The sequence below is a fragment of the Camellia sinensis genome, chromosome 1 (genome assembly GCF_055761805.1).
Source record: "Camellia sinensis isolate YWXY chromosome 1, ASM5576180v1, whole genome shotgun sequence".
NCBI classification, from domain to species: Eukaryota; Viridiplantae; Streptophyta; class Magnoliopsida; order Ericales; family Theaceae; genus Camellia; species Camellia sinensis.
The window spans coordinates 93,514,539-93,540,186 of NC_138961.1; the positions used below are offsets into that span (position 1 = coordinate 93,514,539).

A 25,648-nucleotide genomic window follows, 5' to 3' on the forward strand; every position below is an offset into this window, starting at 1 on the left:
AAATATGGTTAAAAATTATCTTTTGATTTTCTTTGACTTTTTTGTGAGGGATGGAATTGGGTTAAAAACTGGGAAGTGATTGGCTTTTAACCCACTTTTCAAAATAAGTTTTTGCCACTGTTTTGGCAACTAATAAGTGTGTGTACGGGTTTTTTTTTTTTTTTTTTTTTTAAAATTTTTTGAGCAATAAATTTTTTTTTTTAATTGATGGTAAATCAAAGTTACAATAACATCAAATCAATAATATAAAAAAATAAATAAATAATAATAATAAAAAAAAAAAGGATGAGCGCTACTAGCATCATAGCTAGACAAATCAATCTCAACTAATTGACACCAAAAAAAAAAAAAAAAAAACTAACACAATCATATATAAGCACCACATAAAATTATTGGTGAGAGGCGAACCACAACATCCAAGATACCCAAAACAGGGCAATGCAGCCCAAACAGGGCAAATAAAGCAGCAAACCCCCATTTCACAACACCAGCTCAGCACAGCAGTCACCAAATCCATCCATCCATCCATCCATCCATCCATCCAAAGGGGGTTGATGTCCAACAAAGGTTAGTGTCATTATTATTTCATTCTAATTTTTGGCATCCTAATGATTCATAGTAATCAACAGTATTGTGTTGTGTTCTTCAATTCTTTAGCCAATTATTAATTGTGTACAGATCGGTTATAATATTTCTAATCCCACAAAGGCGTTTTTCCTTCATTAATGTTCATTAATGCTATGCACTTTGGGAGTATAGTTTAAAATAAGGGTGAATTATACTGGGGTCCCTATAATTTGGGGTTAGTATCATTTGATCTCAGACTTTTCAATTGTGACACATTTGACCATGAATTTTGAATCTTATTCCAAATAAGGACAATCGATGGTACCATTGAATTTTTCAAGGGTAAAAACGTCAATTTGATAAAATATAAACTAATTTAACAAAAATAAATTTAAAAAAAATATTTTTGAATTTTTAAAAATTATTTCTACCCACTAAAAATAAAATTATGTAAAATTAATAAATCTTTTAGATATTTATTTATTTATTTTTACTAAATTAATTTTTATTATGTGTTTGGATGGTAATCATATAATGGCAGTTGTTTTTGTTTTCATTAAATTAGTTTTTATTTTTCTAAAAGTCAAACATGACAATAACTTTGATATCATTATTAATCCAACCCATTAAATTGAAAAATTCAAAACTAAAAACATTTCATATATTAAATATTTCGATTACCCATTACATGATTATCACCCAAACATATAATAAAAATATTAATTTGGTAAAATATATAAATAAATAAATGTTTAAAAAATTTATCAATTTTATATAATTTTATCTTTGGTGAGTAAAAATAATTTAAAAAATTTAAAATATTTTTTTGACATTTATTTTTGTCAAATTAGTTTATATTTGTCAAATTGACGGTTTTGCCCTTGAAATTAAGTAATAATATCTTCAATTGTCCTTATTTGGAATAAGATTCAAAATTCAGGGTCAAATGTGTCACAATTGAAAAGTCAAGGACCAAAGTGACACGAGTCCCAAACTATAGGCATTGTTAGTGTAATTTGCCCTTTAAAATATTAGCCAATATTTATTAAATTTGTACCCTTTCGATACTAATACACCTATGCTGTGTTTAGTAGGGAGATTTAGAGAGGGATTTTGGAAATAAAAAGGAAAAATGTGTGTGAAACTAGATAAAATGTAGGTATATTTTATTTTCATTTCACTTATCTTTTCTATTTTTTTTTTCAAATTCATTCTCAAATCTCCCAACCAAACACAGTTGATAAAAATAAAAATAAGACGTATGTATCAGCCGAATGCCTGATATATGTATCAGCTCATAATGGATCGATTCACAAGCCAATACGGCCATTTCACAATCAATAGATCCAATTCAACTGCTATAAAGCTTTATTTTATAGTTGATAATCGATTTCCAATACATATCGATTCATATTTCTGATATTGTCACATTTCGATAATAGCAATTTATCTTTTTTACTGCTATGTAAAACCTTGTGTGGGAGTACTAACCTTTTTTTCTTGGTTCCTCTTATATCATTATATGGTGTTGGCTCATAAATGCACATTTTTATTTCAATATTAAATATTTTGGTGTCTTCTCATTGTGATAATATTTGAGAAAATTACACATCAATAGAATGTTTACAAAATATTTAGAGATTAGTCAAAAAATATATGAATTTAATTATTAAATTTTATAAATTTTACCATTTAATTCATTTTTTTTTTAAAAATACACTAAGTTATAATTCGCCCATAATTCTTACATATCCCTTATTTTTAAGTTCATAATGATTTATTTATTTATTTATTATTATTACACCAACATATTGTAAAACCTGTCAGTTTAATTAACATATATAGGTGATCCATCATTAGTTAGTTTCGTAATCTTGCTTTCCTCAACCAGCAAATGGGTAAATATTTTAAATTAATTCTGTTGCCTTCTTGTACTTCATATTAAAGACTTCATCAAACCCAGCTTAATTAAATAGGTGTTTTCTTCGACATTTTGGCATTAAAAATTGAGAGCGGTTAAGCTATGTTTGTCATCTCTCTTTCTCTCACATTTGACGTCTAACAAACCAAGTGGCACCGTTTGAGAAGAAGGTTTCCAAGTTTTTTTGTCTATTTTAATCACAAAAAATAAAATTGATTATTTTAGTCACAACAAACAAAACATCACATTCAACCCATACTCATTACACTATTCTTTCACAAAAAAAGTCAAAAAAAATCAAAAAGTCAAAAAGCCATTCCCAAACCAAGCTTTTTAGCCCAAGTTAAAATAGCCAAAAAAACCAAAAAGCCAAAAAGCCAACTCACTTTTCAAACGGCGGCTAGTTTTATTTTTTTGGCTTTTTGAGTAATTTAGCCCAACTAAATTAGTTACGTTTGAAAACAGCTTTTGTTATTTTTTTATTTAAATGTGATGATTATGAGAGAAAAGGTAAAATGATTATGATTTGGATGTGAAATTTTGTCTTATTAACTTATTTAGTCTATTTTTCATTTTTATATTTATTTAGAAAAAAAATTATTGTCAAATGGCAACTAGCTTAGTTTAATATGCTTAGTGAGTGATTAACCAAATTACAACATAATAAACTCTTTTTAGCAAATAAATAACCTTATTTGGTTCTAATTTTCTGAATTTAATTTTTTTTTAAATTGATATATATATATATATATATATATTTAGTGAATCTCTTTTAATATTTTAAGCAAATTTTTTACTTTTTAAATACACCTAACCAAGATGTACCTAAAAATTAAAATATTATCAAAAAAAATATTTTTAAAAATTGATAAATATACAAGAATATGAAAATGTACTTAATTTTTGTATTTTTTTTTATATTTTTGGTATTTGGTGAATCTTTTTAAAAAGTTCACAAATATTATGATTTTTAATTGTATTTATATTAAGTGTATCTAAAAAGTAAAAAATTACTTAAAATATTTTAAAAAATTACTAAAAAAAAAGGAAAAAAAACTCAATTTTCAAAAAATTGAATTCAGAAAATTAAAATCAAACAAGATGTTTGCACAACTCTTCTCAAGTTCCAAAATCAATGGCCTCTAGGAATGCTCACGGATCAGTGTTTTACGGTTCAGTTTACAGTTTGGATCCGCCTCCATGTTTGCAGTTTGAAAAAAAATTGAACTTCCAGCCGCCAACAATGAGGATTGCGATTTATGCGGATACAGTTCACGGATGTGTTAACTGTTGTAGGCAGTTTACAGATTGAGCTTTTCTTTTAAAATTTTATTGTTGGGCTCGTATTTTTCCATATTTTAAATATTCTTTTTGGACCTTTTTCCCTTTTTTTTAAAAATATTGTTTTGGGTCATAAAATTACATATTGCTTATCATGAAATAATTATTTTTCAAATGATTTATCTCAAATAAATTACAGTCTATTTATTCAATTTACTTCTAAAAGGAAATAGACCATAAACACATGTCAGAATCTGTCAATTGACTCACATTCACTATGCAGAAAATATACAAACTAAATAATATATATAGATGCAGACAAGTGTATGCGAGTGCGAGTGCGAGTGCGAGTAAAATCTGCGATGCACCCACAACTCACAAAATAAAAAAATCTCAACTCATATCTAACCCTAACAATTATGCTAAACGCTCAAATAAGTACGGACAGTTGAGTAATTTTTACGAGTCAAGTAACCTCCTTATACCCAGCCCTAGTGGCCTCCTTTGCCATTCAGGAGACAAAAATTAATTTCAAAGCCTTGTAAGTGTTTTATTACTACAAACGTCAGCAGAGCAGGCCGAAGAGTTGGAAGAAATTAAATAAATAAATAAATAAATACACAGAAACATAGGTCAATTATATTTTAAGAATAAATATTTACAGTTTATCCTTGAAAAAATACGTGCTTTGTCGACTGAGAGACACTAGGATTGATAATGCTGTAACCTACACTTTATGAACTCTAATAACTATCTTCTGACTTCACTGGGAATTACATATTCAAGTTCGTTTGAGAATAACTTTTTCAGTTTGATTTTTTTGTTTTTTTAGTTAATTTAGTTAGATTATTTAGGAAGTTTTTTCTTTTAATTTTTTAACATTTATATAAGAAAAAAAAATCATAATTTAAATGTAACATTTTATTTTATTAATTTATTTAATCATTTTTTTTTTATCAATTTGTGCTTTGTTACTCCTAACCTACACCCAAAGCACTTGTCAAACGAGGACAAAAAGTAAATTGTTGAAGTCGAAAGTAATCTTGTTGGCTTTTTTGACTTTCGAAGGTTATTGTTATAATTGTGAGCGTGCTAGCAAGGATCAATCAGTCCTTACAGAATATTAATTGTCAACAAATTATCAGACGATTATGTTTTAGTTCTTTCAAGCTCAATGAAGAGGACTTTTACTGGTGGCTTTGTTTAGGAGAATTAAGCAAAGAATGATTAAATGAAAACAACTGTAGCATTTCATTAAGTAAAATGGAAGGCTTACAAAGATCCAAATTAGCCTCGTAGAGGTTTGCAGTAACAAACTACTTGAAACTACTCCTATGAACGAAGTGCAGTACGGGAATTTGAAGTACAGAAATGTAAAGAACAAGAAATGCAAAAACTGGAAGGAAAAATAAAGTAGATAAAACTGATTTTTTAGATTTGAGTCTGGGGGCTTCTTTTTGGGACATTCTTTGCTATTTATACTTCTCAATGACAACCGTCGAAATGCATTTTTAACCGTCGAATCATCCCTAGCTCCACTATGCCATATCTACAGTTAGGCTTCCCTTCTGATTTTGAATTTAAATATGAGTAATCGTTGAAGTCACGTCATTTTGCATCTCCTTACTGATCCAGTGTTATGCAGATCCACAATAACCAATATTAACTGCCACGTGTGTGATTACGATTGAAGATTTGAATTATCTTCCCGTATTGCCGTTATCCTGCCACATGTCGAACTGTGATTGGCTTATACAAAATATGTAGCTAACATTACCCCCCGCACTAATATACCCAATACTTGGTGATATTAGTGGATCAAGATTTTTTACCCACGTCTTAGAACGTGCATGGGCTTTGCATTTTTCAGAAATGCAACCGTCATTCATCAATGAAACATTTGTATTAAATTCTCTTCTAATCCTTGAACATCCCCCACTATCTCAGTATTCGAAAAGACTGATACATCTTTTATGGCCAAGCCAATCTTCTCTTACATTGATCAAGCATACGAAGAGTTATTTGATGATGTTGTTCGTCCTCAAAAGAACCTCCATGCATTGATTAGCCAGCTTTATCCACCTTCATTTATACAAGTTATGGAAGCTTTCGCAAATCACCAGCCTTCGAACCAAGAACCTACTGCTTACGATTCTTTGGAACACAAATTTGCAATCATGGATATCAGAAGCTCTTCTTCTGTAGCAAAACCTTCCACCTGGGATGAAGCTGCTGCTTCTTCTTCTTCTACGACCTCTGGCTGGGGAACTTGGCCTACCCCTACTCAACCTCAGACGAGAGAACGCATTCATCATCGATTCCCAGAATTCGATGACTCTCTTGAAATCCCTCTTTTCAAACGTAGTTCTGTAGTATATCCATATGTTCCTATTGACCACATACACAATCTTGAGGACAATCTGCTTTCATCATGGTATACTTTTACCATGCCATCTCGGATGGTTCGAAGTGTCCAACATCCTGGTGAAGCTTTAGGGATCAGTCCTGCGCTTTTAGCCAAAAAAAGAAAAACTTTATACCTCCGATTAGCTAGAATGTGTGGTCAGACCTGAATTCCTAGATTCGATCAGGGAACCTCCGACTGCTCATCCTCTGCCTTCCAATCCAAATTGGATCGATGAATTGAGACTTACTCTCTCTGAGTGCCAATACTTCACCCCATACCAAGCCCCAGTGCCTCTAACTCCTTATCAGCAATTTAGAGCTCAGACCTTACTCGTTGCTTTCTCCCATTTATCTTTTGAAGTCCTTCGAGATGACATTCCCCACAAAAACTTTCTATAGGCATATGACATTATGTCTCGAAGTCATCTTCTCAATCCTGTGGCCCAAATAGAGCTTTATACCTTTTTGGACCAACTTCCTCTCCTGCTCAACTGGCATTTCCAGGCTTTCATTATTAGTGAAGTTCTGGATGAAGCCTTCTCTGCTCGAATTCAGGTTCAATATGAGGTAGAGAACCTCCTCGATGAATATGAAGCCTTCAAGAGCCAGGATTCTGAGTATGGAGAGGATGTTGCTATGAACGAAGTGCATGAAGAAGAGGAGATGGACACCACATATAAAGCTCTAAAATAGATAGAATTCGAAGTGAAGGCCCAACAACTCTCTTCTCAATTAAGGGCCTACCAATTAGATAAACCAAACCTGGATAAGATAGAGGATAGAGTAGGAAAAGAGTATTCATTTATTGAATTTTGTTGGACTAAATTTCAAGACCTTGTAACTCTGTCTATTCATATTTCTATGAAATCGAGAATGTAATCAAATGAAACAGCACTTATCAATAAAACTAAGCTTTTCGAATTTTATTTGTCAGATTCTGATTTATCACTCCAATTGTAAACTTAACTGTATGGTTGATGTGCTTTAACTCCATCCCAACTCAAACTCTTCCAAAGTGTGAAGTCTTCTTTTTAAGAAAACAATCATGTCTCACATACCGACCTTAGGCCTAACATAATTCTTCAACTATTAGCTTCGAATTAAACAACTTCGCCCTTCGAAACCTGATTTGATCTTATTCAATTCCCCAACATGTGGTAATACAATCAAGTAATTTCAAATCAACTAATTTTGTTTCAAACAAACAGTCCACATTTTCCAAAATATGGAAACTTCTTTTAAGGATTGCACTGTTTTATTCTAGAAAGTGATTTCTTCTGCACATTATCAAACCAACTATTGGTTTGAAACTTAAAACAAACAATTTCTAACCTTAAGGTATTTCAAGTTTTGCTTCGAAGGATTTTATTCTCACTAACAAACCTAAAAACAGGTCCTTAATCCTTTTGAAGTAAACAAATACTTGAGTATCCTTGTATCCTTAGGTATGGAATGTGCTTCGAAGTCGACTTTCTGCCTTCGAAGCCGTTTGTTATCTGATTTTGGCGCCAAAATTTGGCTTCGAAGCCAAATATTTTATTTCGAAACTGACATCAGTATTTGAGATGCGTTTCCCTCCATAACTATCAATAATGAAGGCAACTTTTTGCATCCGTACCTTTAGTACTTCTTTATGAATTCCACGATTGGTATATTTTCAGACACAAAGGTTTAAAAACCATTTTTATTTCGTGCTTTGAATTCACTCGTTTGCCTAACACACAAACCCTCCATCTTCTGTTGGCTCTCTCGTTCCTTTTACTCTTTTTCCCAACTTTGTCTTCTGAAAAAACTCTTTACCAATGGCTTTTTCTTCCTTGAAAATACCGGTTGTGGAGCGTCCAAGTCCATCTGTAGCCTTGAAAAGGATTATTGATGAGGAGTGTGAGAAGTACAAGACTGGTGAGAAAAGTGCCATTGACGGACGCATCTTCATTCCTCGTCGTTATGAGCAACAAGAGTATGTACTTGGGCCCATTTTTAGAGAGATTCCCACTAAGATTCCAGCTCTGTATCCACTTCTAGAAGATCATTGTCTTCTTTACGAAGGTGGTCTTGATTGGAGAAGTTGGAGGGTGAACCGACCTCATCGTTGCTAGCCCACAGTGAGACCAAGGTGGGAAGAATGGTATGACCTGGTCGTCCTAGATAGGACACTGGATCTTCAGGAGCTCTGCCTCTTTGACGCTCTCCAATTATCCAGGTTTACCATTTCAGAAGACCCCTTTTTAATACCTACTGCCCTTTGCTTCTGGAATTCTACTTTTAATTTCTTTCAGTTTAGATGTGGGATGATGGCTCCTACTATCCTTGATATCTGCCATCTGTTAGGATTATCCCCTACTGGCACCCCCACTGGTCCAGATTATCCTGACCTCAAAACCCCCTTTTCCCTCCCTTCTCTGAACTCATCCTATAGTGACTTTGTCAAGGCTGAGAACAAAAGAGAGGGCCCTGTGACGGATAGGGAATTCTTTTCTTTTATATTATATTGGCTTTGCAAGTTCCTCTTCTGCACTTCTTCTCAGAGGATCATGCCTGAATTTGCCCTCTTGCCAAAGCCCTTGTCTTACAAAGAAAGGTGGCCTTAGCTCCAATTGTTCTAGGCCATGTTTATAGAGATTGCTCCCCTTTTTTGTGAAAAACCCTTGGATGCCAATCAAGGAGGTCCATTTTGGATTCTTCAACTTTGGCTTTTTGCATATTTCACCGAGTTATAGTCTAAATGCTTAAAGTTTTTGAAACCAAACCCTACCACTCATGGCATGAAATTTGCCAAGGTTTCACTCTATCATTCCACTTTTGCTTTTTACTTTTCTTTCTTCCACCAGCTCCCAGCTTCCCATTCTTCTCACAGCTTCCGTCCCTTCGAACCTACCAATATTGGCCCATCCTGGTTGAGAACCTTTTTGAGTGATAGGTCATGTTCTACACCTCAACATAAAGACATGTGGGCCTCTATTCTGATTCCCACGGAATTATTCATTGGGACTATGAACCCCAGAGCTTACAAATGCATTGCTGAGCCCTATTGTCCTGCCCAATTTGCTAAGCAATTTGGCTTCTCACAAGGAGTCCTAATACCTCTTTGTAGCCACACCAATTTAAGCCTTACCAGTAGGGATCTGAAGGTTCGAAGATCTAGATTGGAAGAAGCAACTTCCAAATTCATCCAGGATTTCATTGACTTTGAGTACTTCCCCTTCATACCTCAAAACAATATACTGAAAAGATGCCAGAACTGGTGGATGGCCAATATGGAGGTACATTTGGCCATTCCCCCTCAAGATCTGTTAATGGTACTGGATGTACCTCAAGCCAAGCCCAAAGGGGCCGGAGTTGTTACCTCTTCCACTGCTTCTACTACTTCAGTTCTTGCATTTGTCACCACAAAGTCTTTTCCTGCTGCCTCAACTCTTTCTAGAGTTACTCGAGCTGCCTCGAAGAAAGATATATACTCCTGTTTCTTTCCTTTTCTTCTCCTCTATAATGCTCTTGTCTTTACTTATGGCTCTTTCTTTGATATAGGTGGTGTGGGTGCCTCTCAGGGAGATTCTCCCCAAAAAGTCCAAGCTTTAAACCTTCTCAGGAGCAAACAACAACAACAAAAGAAAGGAAAGCTTTTACTTGATCCTGAAGAGGAGGCACCTGGGGTTCACGTGGAAGAAGAGGAAATAGAAAAAGAAAAGATAGAACAAGAGCAAGAGACACCCTTAAAGAGAAGGAAGAAAATGACTGTCTCTCTTGCTGATTTCACTGGAGACCCCATTCACGAAGCATCTGCTAAAGTAGTGGAAGCAGAGCATTCCAAAGAACTTATTGTATTTCAGAGGGCTGAGAAGAGGAGGCAACAACAAATGCTTCGGGATGAAGCTGCTGCTGCTGATGCATTCCAAAGAGAAGTTGCAAGAAAAAAACAAACTATTGGGCATTATACTCTTCGCAGCTCTCCAATCGTAGCCACCACTTCTGAAACCAGTAATTTCCTTCGTGCCTCTATTCATTTTTCTCAAATTCTTGATACTGTGGCTTGACATTGCTAGGTATTTCTTCTTTTGCAGTAACAACAACTCTGCCCTCCCCTTCAACAACAATTCCTCCAATTTCATCCGAAGTTGAAAGACCTCAAAATGTGGAGCCAACTCAAGCAATACTCCCACTCCTTAGTCCTACATTTTTCCTATCTTTCTTGAGGCAAAGCATTCCTGCATCCCTATCATTTGGCTTAACTCCATACTTTCCTCTTCTATCCTTCAACTCTACTCAGCTTATTCCCTTTTCAAACCTTGCTGCTCTTTCCCCTTTTGAGAAAATTCCAGCTATTACTTCATCTTCAGTGATAGCTGATTCCCATAGAGAAGGTGCTGATAGTCCTCTAATTCCTTGTCCATCATCTCTACCTATCTCCAGTCCCTCTTCTCTTGACCTACTGGTAGTCAAAACTATGGAGGCTGCTAGGGATACTTCACCTTCTTCTCTTATTCCTATACAGTCATTTCTTCCTCCTACTAGAGTTCTTTCTGCACCCTCCATGTCAATAGATGAGGTGGACATCTTCGAGGCTAGGCTAGCAAGTCTTTTTGACATGCCTTCCACCACTCCACCAGCTAATAATGAAACTGAGCCATTAGTCATAGTTGATTCTTTATTAGAAATTTTAGAGAGCTCTTCCTCCAGTGTTAGGACTCCCTTGCCTTCAATAGACTTGGACAGCTGTCTGGAGTTGCTGACATCCTTCTCAAGGATTCCTTTCAAAGCCTTACAGAGGCCTATAATTAGGAATGGCTTCCTCTAGTGCTGCAAGATTGTTGAGCAAACCAACATGACTATTTCGAGTCATTTATCGCAAGCGACAGCCACCACTGATTTTTACATCAATATCTGCTATGCTGCCAAAGCCGCAGAAGAAAAATTGCTGAGAGACCAGAGTTTTGTTTCCCAAATTCATGCTGAAGTGTCAGAATTGAAAAAACAACATTCCTCTATCTTCCAATTTCGAGTTCAACTACTAGAGAAGAAAGCTCAACTTGAAGAAGAGTTATCAGCAGTCAATCAGGCTTTAGATCGAACTGCCACCAAGCTGCAAATCACTAACCAAGGACTGGCTGATCGAAAACAAGAGATGGCTATAACCATTCAATTGTTCCCATCTTTTAAGAGTAGAAAATCTATTGTAAAGGAACAACTGAAACATTGTACTGACTTTTGGGCCAATCTATGGATACATATATTCAACTCATTATGAAATAAAATCCCTATTTATCATTTGATTGTTTTCATGTTTTTTTTTTTTTTTTTTTTTTTTTCATTTAGCACTTATTTTATTCCATATGTTTCCTATACGGTTGGATAGTAAGGCTTCAAATATCTGCCATTGATCTTCTTGGGATGTACATATCCATTCAAATTTTTCAAATGATATGCTCCCGAAGGCAAGACTCTGTGAACTTGATATGGTCCTTCCCAGTTAGGTGACCACTTGCCAAACTTGTGGCTTTTAATCCCTATTGAAAGTATTGTCTTCCATACCAAATCACCTTCATCAAAGCTAATGTGCTTGACTTTCTTATTATAATTTTTGGCTGCTTTCTTCTTTTGGAAAAGAATGTTATTTAATGCTAGAATTCTAGTTTCATCTATGTTCTCTAATTCCAAGCACATACTTTGATGATACTGCTCAGGAACTAACTGATCCTGACCCCTCACCCTTAAGAACTTGATGTTAATTTCTACAGGTAATACTGCATCATGCCCATATACTAAGGCATATGGAGTAACTCCTGTACTTGATCTTGGAGAAGTCTTGTAAGCCTATAGTACATCCAACAGTAAGTTATGCCAATCTCTGGGATTGTCTTCCACAACTTTCTGTATTCCTTTCCTCAAAGATTTATTGGATGATTCTGCCTGACCATTGGCTTGTGCATAATAAGGTGTGGAATTAACAAGGCTAATTCCAAACTCTACCACAAAAGACTTTATCATCTTCCCATCAAATATAGTCCCGTTATCAACAGTTATAGTCTGTGGGATGCCAAATCTATGGATTAGATCTTTAATGAATCCAATAACTTCGGTCTGATCTACAGCCTTATACGGCTTAGCTTCGACCCACTTAGTGAAAGTAATCTGTGGCCACTAGGATAAAACAATGATGCTTCGAAGAGGGTGGGTGTATTTTTCCTATCATATCCATAGCCCATCCTCTAAATGGCCAAGGTTTCACAATCGCATGTAGATCAATTATGGGTACATGTCTTATTGCACCATGCTTCTGGCATACCTGGCAACCTCTAGCATATTCTATGCAATCCTTAAGGATGGTTGGCCAATAGTAAGAATGTCTTCGAAGCAGCCATCTCATCTTCACACCAAGCTGATGAGCATCACAGATGCCTTCATGAACCTCAGCCATGACTGTCAATACTTCCTTCGGACCTAAACATTCCAATAATAACCCATCTGCCTCCCTTTTGTAGAGAGCATTACCATACATTATGTATTGCATAGATTGCAATTTGATTTTTCTACTGGCTTTCGAAGATGGGCCAGCTAGATACTGCACTATTGGATGCCTTCAATCTTGTTCTTGTAAGTCATTATGATTGACTTCTTAGACCACATTCATTTTATTTAAGGGTGGTATTACCTTTTGATATATTGTTTGATTTATGTTCATTTGAGTGTTATCCCTTCTCTTGAAATTTGAAACTTTCTGAGCCACATCATTAGCTTTGTTATTTAAGAATCTTGGGATATAAGTTACATCTACTATTTGAAATTGAGAAAGTAAATGTAATGCAACAACATAGTATGGCAATATGCTTATACTTTGACATTTTAAAATCCCTTTCACCTGGTTAACTACCAATTGAGAATCTCTAAATATGTCAACTGCATGAGCTTGTAATCCAATAAGCCTTTCCAGCCCCATTATTAAAGCTTTATATTCAGCTTGATTATTGGAACAAGTAATTTCATCCACTCTGAAACCGTGTGTGATTTCTACCCCTTGTGGTGACTTAATTACCACACCAATTCCAATTAGACCATTGGCTTTTGACTCATCGAACCACATTTGCCATGGTTCAACACTAACCATACCAAGTTCCATTATCTCTTGCTTTCTGTTTGACATGGATGGTCTGCCAAGAAATTAGCTAAAACTTGTCCTTTTACTGCTTTTTGGGGAACATATTCTAGATAAAATTATGATAAAGCTAGCATCTATTTGCCAATTCTTCCTCTCAACATAGGTCTAGATAACATATATTTAACCAAATCTGTGGTTGCAATTACCAAAACAGTTGTAGGCAAAAGATAATATCTTAGTTTCATTGCAGCAAAATACAATGTAAGGCACAGCTTTTCTACAGCTGAATATTACCATTCACAAGAATTTAGAAACCTACTAAGGTAATAAACAGCTTACTCTTTGCCTTCTTCATTGTCTTGGGCTAAGAAAACTCCCAGTGAATCTTCTGCTGCAGCTATATACAACTTCAAGGGCTTATCACCCTTTGGTGGCATCAGCACTGGAGGGTTGGCCAAGTAGGCTTTGATCATTTCGAAAGTAGTTTGATGCTCTGTTGTCCACACAAATTCCTCTTCATCCTTCAACCTTAATAAGGAAGAAAATACTTTAGTTTTCCCTGCAGTAATAGAAATAAATCTTCGAAGAAAATTAACTTGCCCAAGGAATTTTTATACTTCTTTCTTACTTGATGAAGGTCTAGCTTCGATGATAGCTTTAGCTTTGTTCTGATCAATTTGTATTCCTTTCTTGTGTACTACATAGCCCAAGATGTTTTCAGCTGATACGCCAAAAGCACATTTGAGAGGGTTAAGTTTCAACTTGAACTTTCTCATTCTTTCAAAAGCTGCTTCCAAGTGAAACAAATGTTCCTCTGTAGATTGGAACTTTACTACAATATCATCAATGTAGCACTTTAAGCATCCTTTAATGAGATCATGAAAGATAGTGTTCATAGCCTTTTGATACGTAGCCCCAGCGTTCTTCAGACCAAATGGCATTTTAACCCATTCGAAGGTACCAATGTTCCCAGGACATCGGAATGTTGTCTTATAAATATCCTCTTCTACAATGCAGATTTGGTTATAACCAGAGTGCCCATCCATCATTGATAAAATTTGATACCCTGCTGAACTGTCCACCAGTAAATCTACTATGGGCATAGGATACTCATCTTTTGGAGTTGCTAAATTCAGATTTCTGAAATCGATGCATACCCTCATTTTACCATTCTTCTTAACCACATGCATAATATTGGATAGCCATTCAACATACCTGGCTGTCCTAATAAAGCTTGCCTTGAGAAGCCTAAGAATTTCTTCATTGACCTTCTGAATCACTTTAGGACTCATCATTCTTGGTTTTTGCTTGTATGGCTTGAAATTAGGCCTTATAGGGAGCTTGTGTTCTACTAATGATCTATCCAATCCTAGTAGCTCATTATAAGACCATGCAAAAAAATCTTTATATCTCTTCAAGACCACCAACAACTGGTCCCTATCAAGAGCATTTAACCAAGTACTTACATAGGTAGGCAGCTGTATAGAACCTTCCCCTAAGTTCACTTCTTCCAAAGGGTCTTGCATTTGAGGACTCACTGATGTTTCTTTTTTGATTTCTTTTATCTTCGAAGCAATCTCCATGTTTTGTCCTACTCCAAGTTTCTTTGATTCAACATCTTTTCCCTCCTCCTCATAGACAACGTCTATCCACAAGGCTTTTTCATCATGTATCTCCTGGGCTTTTGTTTCAATGTCCAATGCATAGTATTTATCCCAGGCCAAAACCCTGACCTGTTGCTGCTTCTACTTACAGCCAATTATCATGGCTTCTTTCTCTTGCTCTTGCACTCTATGGACTATTGATTTTATGTCCAATACTGAGAACTTAACTAAAGCCAAAGATCTGGCCTCCTAGGTTCCATATTTTTGCCTACAACCAGGTATCATTGTCATCTTTGGCGACAAACTCTTCATCAACACTTTCTTGGACCAAGTGCTTTAGGTGTGCTAATTCCTCATCAGCTGTCACTTCAGCTGATCCATCAGGTGTCCTCAGTACACTGAGTGGTGCCGCTCCTTCAGTATACAATTTGGCATCTGCAAAATCTGCACAAGCTATGAAGGGTTGAGGGTCTGCATTGATTTCCTCTGTCTCTCCATTGCACAAGGCCATCATGATCTTTTGATGTAGAGAGGAAGGCACACATTTGTTGGTGTGAATCCAATCCCTACCAAGTAGAGCATTATACTTAGCATTGTTGTCGATAACGAAGAATGTCGTCATGCAGTCCCTGGTTCCCACACTCAAGTTGATGGGCAAAATGCCTTGAGCCATCTGTTTGTCACCAGCGAAACCAACAATGGTTGTACTAGTTGGGATTAGTTTGGGGTTCCTCTTTCCTAGTTTCTTCAAAGAAGATTTCGGAAGCAGGTTCACTGCTGCCCCATTATCCACCAATACCCGGTTCATCTGTATCCCATCGAAGAAGGCCTTGATATACAAGGTTTGACGTGCTGTGTCATGGATGTCGTGGGATACTCAAAAGGGTATACGAGGTTAATACTCACCTTTTCCTCTCTCTCATCTCCAGTTTCCATTGGTGTTGCCACTTTGAATTTGTCTTGCACCATACTCACTTGTGAGTCTTCACTAGAAAGTGGAATTGGGTCAATCTCCTGCCCTTGGTTTTCATCTTCAGCTTGAAACTCCTGAGGTAGTATATGAACCATATTCACAGACACAAGAGGAAATGAACCAAATTGGACGACTGGCTGTACCTACTTCTTTTCCTGGCCAACTTGTTCAATTACTTCAGAAGCATCTTCCATGCTACATTCTAGCACTTCATTACTAATAACCTCCTTCGAATGGTCTGTTTCTGCTGGTTTTTCAACTAAAAATGTCTATTCAGCCATGAAGGCTTCAAACATTTCTTCCTCAACCATCTCCTTCCTTTGGCCTAGGCCAACTTCTCCCTCTATCTCACTATCACTTTCCATCAAAGCCTTTTCCAATTCCGCAAAACTAGATCTTTCTTTGGCTTTCAGTTTAGAATGAACTTTGGCGAATTGCTCTCTACTGCAATTCTTTTTGTCTTGAGGAGTCGATCTTGGATTATGATCTAACTTTGATCTTTTTTCTTCCTCTGTCTGGCCCTTTGGTTGGACCAATGAAGAGCTTTTTCCACTTTCTTTTAGATCCTTCTGGTACTGAGTGTACCTTCACTGGATCTTCCTTCTTTGGGACCTAGAAATCACTGGGACCATATTTGGTTCCTTTGTTTTTGGATGCCTAAGTAACACCCAATTATTTGGAGCCACCAACGGAGGTTTAATCATCCTACCTTGGTGTCCAACAACATTTCTTTGGGTAAACATTTCCCTAGGTTTGTTTTGCATGACAAACCAATTTGGGACTTTAGATACCCATGAACCTACTAACCCAATTGTCGAACTACCTCTTTTTTCTTTCAAAGCCAATTTCGAAGCTGGTTGTGAAGGCCATTACTTGGCTCTGACACCTTGTTTTGGGCCTAATTCAGGCCTTCCATGAAGGTGGCTACTTTCCTTTTTGTGTGAGGCTGGTCTAAGGGGCCAATCTCTGGCTTTGATCCCATGACTTGAGCCCACTTCAAGTCTCATTTCAGGATGATTGCCCTCCATTCTGTAATAGTTGGGTGGTCTGATTTCATGTTTGCCCTTGGAGTGCATTCTAGTGGCTATTGGCTCAGCCATGAATCGTTGCTGCCTAGTACCAGTTGGATATGGCCTCTTGTTATAGGCACTGGTTGGTTTAAGTCGCCTCTGCACATCCTTATAATATTGCTTCCCATCAATCGGAAGCCCTTTCAAGCGCTTGTAGCTCAACCTGCACCTTGAACACATTCTTTGCATGACAGCTGCCTCTAAAGAATCATCATCCAGTGTCTCTTTATCAGAATCTTCCTTCTGGCTTGCAAAGCCTTGTCCAACAGCTGGTAAACTTCTAGCATCTGTTTTGACAGTAGTCTGGCTAGCAACATGCATTTGCACATTGACCTCTTCCAATTCTTTTAAGGATAAGTTCTGAAAGTCTGGCATAATAACATTGGCTGCCACTTCTCCAATTTCTGGGAATGGATTAGTGTCAATCCCCATGGCCTTTTCTGCTTTAGCTGGGAATTTTAAACTCCCCTTTTGAATCTGCTCTTGGATCCTGTCTCGAAAAACAATGCAGTTTTTAGTTAAGTGAGACCAAAAATTATGCCATTTACAATATACTTTTCCTTTAAGTTCCTCTAGAGACTGGATTTTGACTCCTTTTGGTAACTTCAGGAAGTTTGCCGCAAGCAAATGATCAAAAATGTCATCTGCCTTTGTTAAATCGAAAGAGTATTTCCTATGAAGGTCTTTCTTTTTAAATTGCTGGTCTATTGTTGTGTCTTTCTGAATTAATGCCTCACAGCTCACAGGTTCTTTTCCTATAATCTCTGCTGCATCAATCTCATAATTAGGATCTCTATAATACATCTTGTATGATGCATTACTTTGATCTTGTTCTTCTTCTAGTAATGCTTCATACCTAGACACCTTATAGGTTAGTTCCATTAAGTCTCTAAACTTAGTTGAGTCAAACTTCTTTTGAAGCCTAAACTCTAGACCATTTTAAGCCAATCTCACAAATTCAGGCTCTGGTAAGATGATCCTACATTTGTTTCGTGCTCTTTTGAATTTGGCAATAAACTGAGTAGCCTTCTCATCAGGCCTTTGACTCAACCTTGCCAAGTCTGCCATGGAAACTACTAGCTTTGTTAGGAAGAATTGGGCATGAAATGCCTCATCTATTTGTTGCCAAGTTTGGATAGAGTTAGGTGTAAGGTTAATAAACCATACAAAGACTACCCCAGTAACAGAATTTGGGAACAATCTTAACTTCATGTAATCATTATTGGTAAATTCACCACATTGAGCAGCGAATCTAGCAATATGCTCAACCGTTGGTTGGTTTCCATTCCCATAAAAAGGAGCAAAGTCTGGTATCCTAAATCCTCTTGGGTATTCATGTACCCTATCTACCCATTCTGGATATGGCTTCCTGTACACAGGAGTTTGAACCCCTCGAACCATTGGTCCACATATCTCTCTAACAACATCAGTAATTTGGTCCCTAGGAACCATATTTTGTGCTTGTTGAACCACTGTTGGAGGAACAAACATAGGATTTGGTGGACAACTTTGTGCCTGAGGTCCTCTTGTTCCATAGGATGGCACATTTGGGACTGGTTGCCCCTGTGGTGCTGGCTGCTATTGAGGGTATGGGTAACCCCTCTGAGCTTGTCCTGCGAAAGGACTTGCGAAAGGTGCTGGAACAGGTGTTGTGTCTCTTTCAGTTGCAGGAAACCCTTCCAACCCCTCAGGTACAAATTCGAACAAAGGATTAGTAAACCCCCTCGTGCCAGGTATGGCTTCGAACATGGGATTTGGAAACATCCTTATGCCATTTTCTTATGTTAGGCCAAATCCACCAATTTGCATGGCTTCACTGTTAAGTAATGAGGCATTTTGATTTGCCACAGGCCTTGAAAGAGGCTCATACCAAGACTGGGGTGATGGTCTTTCATGGTTTTGGTTACTAGTTTGACCATTGGAATGTCCGTTATTTTGCATAAGCTGTTTATCTCTAGCCAATCTTTACTGAGGGACATTTGAAATTTCCTCCATATGTCTTGTGTTTGTTGGTTGATGTGTATTCATTTGATCCATGAAGGATGTTGCCCACCTTTCCATTGTGTTCATTAACTACTGTTCCATGGCATCTACTAGGCCACCCCACGGATTCATTGGCTGAGTAGATGGAATAGTGGATGGTCCAATTCCTTAGCCTAGTCCAATACTTTGAACATGTGGTGCTTGCTCCGAAGTGCTGGTTTGTTCGACCATAGATTCTGATAAAACAGGTACTTCCACAGGATGTGTTGTCACATGTTCCTCTGGATTAGGTATTTCTACCTCTCCTTCCACGCCTTCTTCCAAGCGTTCATTTTCTCTTTATCTCCTACGTCTAGCCATTTTAGTTAGTCCCACTGGGCGTGCCAAAAATATATGTTAGCTTTTTTGGCTTTCGAAGGTTATTGTTGTAATTATAAGCGGGCCAGCAAGGATCAATCAGTCCTTACAGAATATTAATTGCCAACAAATTATCAGACGATTATGTTTTAGTTCTTTCAGGCTCAATGAAGAGGACTTTTACTGGTGGCTTTGTTTAGGAGAATTAAGCAAAGAATGATTAAATTAAGAACAACTGTAGCATTTCATTAAGTAAAATAGAAGACTTACAAAGATCCAAATCAGCCTCGTAGAGGTTTGCAGCAACAAACTACTTGAAACTACTCCTATGAACGAAGTGCACCGTGGGAATTTGAAGTACAGAAATGTAAAGAACAAGAAATGTAAAAACAGGAAGGAAAAATAAAGTAGATAAAACTGGTTTTTTAGATCTGAGTCTGGGGGCTTCTTTCTAGGACCTTCTCTGCTATTTATACTTCTCAATGACAACCGTCGAAATGCATTTCTAACTGTCGAATCATCCCTCCATGATCGCTGATCATGCTGCCTTACAGTTAGCTCCACTATGTCATATCTGCAGTTAGGCTTCCCTCCTGATTTTTTGAATTTAAATATGAGTAACCGTTGAAGTCACGTCATTTTGCATCTCCATGCTGATCCAATGTCATGCAGATCCACAATAACCAATATTAACTGTCATGTGTGTGATTATGATTGAAGATTTGAATTATCTTCCCGTATTGCCTTCATCCTGCCACGTGTCGAACTACGATTGGCTTATACAAAATATGTAGCCAACAAATCTTAAATTTTATCTTTTATTTTTTATTTTATATAAAATTATATATATATATATATATATATATAAGTAGTGTTTTTCCTTTCTTATGTAATACATTCTAAGGCTTTTTTTTTTTTTTTTCTCCTAAAAAAGCCATATCAGCATGTCTTTTCTATTTACATATAAAGTTTTACACAAACTCAATTTCAACTATAATAACCAATTTTATATAAACTTTATTTAAGAAATATTTATTTTCCATATATTTTTCATTGTGTATTTAGTTTTGTCGTTGTCAGATTTCTTTTATATAGTTGATATTTTAATTTAATTATTAAAATATTAGAAAAAAAAATTATCTCGATACACAAATAAATAAATAAATAAAACATAATGTGCTTAATTATGTACATCGCACGGATCAAATTAATTTTCTTTTATATTATATTTTTTTATGTCTATCTTATTGATGTCTTAATATTAATTTATATTTAATTTTTTATTTACCATGAATTATTTGTTACAAAATATTTATATTTAATTTAAATTTTATATATACAATATGTATGAATAATTCAAAAAGAAAATTAAAGAAAAACTTAATTGTGTGGGAAATTTTCCGACCACACTGCCAACTCAGTAATTCAGCTGGAGAGCACTGGCAGAATAGATGGCACCTGACTGACCTGCAACAGAAATATAAGAATCCTGCAGTGGTTCATCCACCCGGGGGCACTCCGACGATCAAGTCAGTATATCTCTAAAAAATAATCAATTATTCAACTCACAAGCTTGAGCCAAAAAAGCATACCTTAGACCCATGGGGGTGCCTCTCTTTTATAACCAACATAAACCTAGTCCCAATAGAAGCCTAACTTCTATGGACTCAGGATTACTGCTAATCTTGGACTCCTAGTAAGATTAACATAAACTCTCTAAGAGTCTTATCTTAATACAAACTGAAGTCTTCTCTCATTCTAGGACTCTTGTCCCTTATCCAGGTTCATTCTAGGACTCTTCTCCCTTATCCACTTATCTCGGATTTCGATATCTTCGGAGATAACCTCGGCCTTGCTGAGATCACCTCGGCGTCATGACTAGGACACGTGGCACCTCGGCTGACACGTCGGCGTCACCTTGCCACGTGTTGGTACTTAGAAAATATATCCCCACAACTGCCCCATAGGTTCTATTACCTCGGCATTCTGAGGTGATGGAACCTACACTGTTCGTTCAACTGTACCCCTCTGTCCGAGATCAAACTCGCCGACCTCAAAGTTCCCTGGATTTTATTGTCCACTGGTGTCAAGAATCAAGTTTTATGCTTTCCAAGCTGCTTGAAATCGCACCTCCTAGCCGAGGTTTTGGTTCCATTAATTCGTAAACTCCAAGAGCTTTGCAACTGCTCCACTCACACTCTCTGGTGAGTTCCCGATTTCTAGTCATCTATTTTACTCCAGCGATTTTCATATCGGCGTTCATTTCACTTGGTAGGTTCATAAACTCTTTACTTGCTATTAAGCTTAATCTTTCATAACTCTTCTGAGTCTGTTTACTTGCCATCTGTTGCCTTCTATTTTTGTCTGTCTTCAAGTTTTGAATTGTTTGAATACCTGGCACTATTCTTGTCATATTAGCTTGCTGTTGCTAGCATCGTGTCTGGGTCATTACTTTCTTGTTCTTCACATACTTACTTAGTGTCTGTGCACTTGGCTTTATTCTTGAACTTTGTCGTCTTCTTGACTATTTTTCTCTTTTTTCATTCAATCCTCTGGCTTTTTCTCTTTGTAGCTCTTTTGCTTAAATCCGTCATTGTTCCAAGCATTCAAGCTTCTGCAACTGTCTTCGTTCCTCTCCTCCAGTGAAGCTTGCGTCATTCTATCATTGTCGTCAGACTTCGGCAATTCTCATTCCGGCTTCCCTCTTTCTGGTAAGCCACTGTTCCTCCTGGTTTTATTTCTTGTTGCTTTCCAAGAAGCTCTGCTTCATTGTTAATCACCATTGCTGTTTTACCCGTTGTTTCCAAATCATCTTCTTGAATACACACTGTTCACACATCTGTTGATTTCTGCCACTGTTCTTGGCTTGACACACTTGTGCAATCTTTTTTGTCTTGATTTCCTGATAGCTTCATCATCATTCTTGATTACGAATTACATTCTTGTATTTGGAATTATGTTATGTATTTGGAATTATGTGTCTGTCTTTGAAAATTTCTGTTATAAAACTTAGCGACGGGAAAGTATGGACTCGTAGAATCTATGGAATTGTTATTTTTATTTCTACATGCCTCAATACACATTGAATCGACTAGTTAAATAAAAATATGAGATGCTTATTGTGGTGACATTTTTGAATGACCGTGGTAAGAACCAGAGTAGTCTGTGAATCGTTTGAACGGCAGCATTCTATGAACCCCTATAAGAGAAGTAGACACTGCAGGGAGACTAAGATTTCTACTTTGTTATATGGTGGAACAAGTTTGGAGGACCAAACTTATTTTAAGGGGGGGAGAGTGTAATAACCCGACCCTCGTACATGATTCTGGTATTCTTTTTCGTCCTTTATTTTGTACTTTTGACTGCTATTTGTGAAAGTCTATGTGGAATTACGTATAATTCAGTGAACCGTGGGAATATGGACTCCTATTTGTTTAATAAGAAAATTATCTGTCACACTTAAGATGTTTAAATTAGGAATTAAGAGCCTTAGAGGATTGATAATCTGAAATTGACTTCACATTTAAGAACAACATAATTTTTAAGTAATAATAAGCAATTTTGTAGGAATTTGATTTGGAATGATTAAATTCATTAAGTTTGTCCTATTCAACTTTGACCTCCTATTATATATATATGTGTGCTTCTTTGAATAAGAAACTTGAGAACTTCAAAAATAATATCTCTAGAGGAGAAATTAGAGAGGAAAGGGTTTGAAGAAAAGGTGAGAGTTCTCAAGACCAAAGAGTGGGAAATTAAGAAGAATTCAAGAGCATTAAGCTTAAAGTAAGTCTAACCCCTCTAATTCCCCTTTCTTTCTTTCATAATTTAAAGTAGGAATTTCTTGATGTGGTGGGTTGGAGTTGTAATGGAATTCATATATTTGACTAATGGTTATATGTGGGTGTGATGGAAATACTTAGCATTAAGTTATGTTGTGAATTTAAGATTAAGGATTTAGTTCATGTTTGGATTAATACATGTTTATAGTCTTGAATTACATGTTTTTGAACCACACTTTATCAATTAAAGGGCCTATTTGGAGCCTTATGCAAGCTTACAAAAATGGGGTTTTGTTTGGGAAAATTTTGGACTACACTGCTGGAATCGCCGCACGTGCGGGGATCACTGCCGCACGTGCGGAAGGCCTGCCGCACGTGCGGGGCTCACAGCCGCACGTGCGGCCCATGTTGCAAAAATTTGTTTGCTCGGTTTTACGTGCTTAACCCTCTGGTATTTTTAGAATTTGTGTTTGATGCCCTTACGATGCCTGTAAATTCATTCGAAGTGATATGAAACAGGAAACGAATTAAAGAAAAGAAAAGGAATTAATGTCTAAGTTGTATATATGTGTAGGCCTAACCCGGGAAGGACGAGCATTCCGTTATAGCACTGTGAGTAGTAGTACTTTGATGTGCCTTTAACCATTTATCGTTATTGATGTTAAATCTTCGTCGTAAGAATTATGTTGACATAAATGTTATGAATGCTATGTGAGAAATACTGTGATCTTATGGAAACTTCAAAAGAGTTTATGAAGTTATGTATGTTATATGAGAAACATTATGGAATTATGAAAACATCAAAGGAACTTGTGATTGTGTGAACCCCTCAGGCCAAGGGCCGAACTGTGAAATTGCGAAATCAATAAAGTCATCTATAATCTAATGAGAATGTACTTACTTTTCGTTACTAATTATCAGGAATGTCCTGTTAACTTTACGTTAATTATGTCAACTCGTGGGAATGATGTAACAGTTACCATTAGGACTATGATAATTACAAGGCAAGGCAACTATGTTAACATATAAGAATGATTAAACAAAGGTGTATGCTATTGATAAGAGAGCACGTAAAGTAAATCATTTACCCAAAAGAATTTATGTTCATTCTTGAAGAATGGATTCTGAGTAAATATAAGAGCAACTACATGTATCCAGATGAATTGAAGTTAATTTGTTATGTTGCTTATGAATTGGAAGTGATCTAGAATCTACGACATAAGTGTAAGGTTTAGCATCATTATGTGACCCTCATGAGAATGTGAATTAGTCTCTCATTGTTAAGTGTACGATAATGGCACGATACAACAAGAAATGCTGTAGTTATGATATGTCCCGTTTGAATTAATGAATGATGTTCAAGTATGTTTCAGGCATGTTTCCAGTATGTTACAAGTTCAATTATGTTCAGGTATGTTTCAAGTATATGTTACAAGTTTAAGTCTATCACAAGTTTATGTATGTCACAAGTTTATGTATGTACATGTTCAAGTATGCTACAAGTTCACAATGTTGGGGGATTCCTTTATGGAACGAACAAAAAGGAATACTTATTATTAATTTGCTAGCACTATTACGATGCCAAGTATAAGCAAATATGAATTCTGCTTTCTATTTTTGAGTCAAGCATAATGCATATGTATGAATTTATTTCCGAGGTATGACATTACATGTATGGTTTGGTCTGGAAGACCTAATGATTATTGGTATGGAACAAAGTGCTACTTGGAACTAAGTTCTACATTGTGAGCCACCGCTAGAGTCCATGTGAGACACCTCTTGAATCCATACATATATGAAAGTTATGAGGCTTATAGCCATCCGTATAAGTTGTTATGAAATGAAACAAAGTGCTACACGGAACTAAGTGCTACATTGTGAGCTACCTCTAGAGTCCGTGTGAGACACCTCTTGGGTTCATATATGCCATATGTTACAAGGGCTTTATGCCATATGTTTCAAGGGCCTTAGTGCCATATGTTACAAGGGCTTATGCCACATGCTTCAAGGGCCTTAGTGCCACAAGTTCCAAGGGCTTATAGCCACCATGTTTCAAGGGCCTCGTGCCACCATGTTTCAAGGGCTTATAGCCACCATGTTTATGTTGCAAGATTGAACTTAAGGCCGTTATGTACGTAGCACAGAATCAGACTAACTACGTGAACTCTACATCTTTATATGCATTGCTATGTATTATGTTTCAATTTAAGCATCGTTTTATTTATGTATTACTATTCACTGAGCTTGGCTCACTCTGTCTAATGTCTGTTTCTGTAGGTAACCAACCAAGTGGTCAGTCCTAGTCGTGACACCCGTTTTCTTTTGTCAACCTTCGTGGGTTCAGGTGCTGCACGAAGCCATTACTTTTGTAAAGTCTATCGAAATGTTGACTAAATTTTGATTACCCATTTAAAGTTAAAGAGGTAGAACTTCAATGAATTTTTATATAAGTCCAATGATGGGGCTGGGTCTGTACATATGGTTGTTTATCACCGATGCTACAACATATGGTTTGGAGCTTTATCTATTTTCCATGATGAATGTGATGTATAAGAGGTCCTGGCAAGTAGATGTAGCTCAATGGAATTTATATGTATAGTTATTTTCCTAC

The 25,648-nt window shown here is 36.4% G+C and overlaps 1 long non-coding RNA gene across 1 annotated transcript; it reads left to right on the forward strand.

Moving 5' to 3' along the window:
* The first annotated feature begins 296 nt into the window (after window positions 1-296).
* On the forward strand, window positions 297-25,648 carry LOC145795972 (uncharacterized). Its single transcript, XR_014336773.1, has 2 exons — window positions 297-567; window positions 25,315-25,648. It is a non-coding gene; the product is annotated as an uncharacterized LOC145795972 (long non-coding RNA).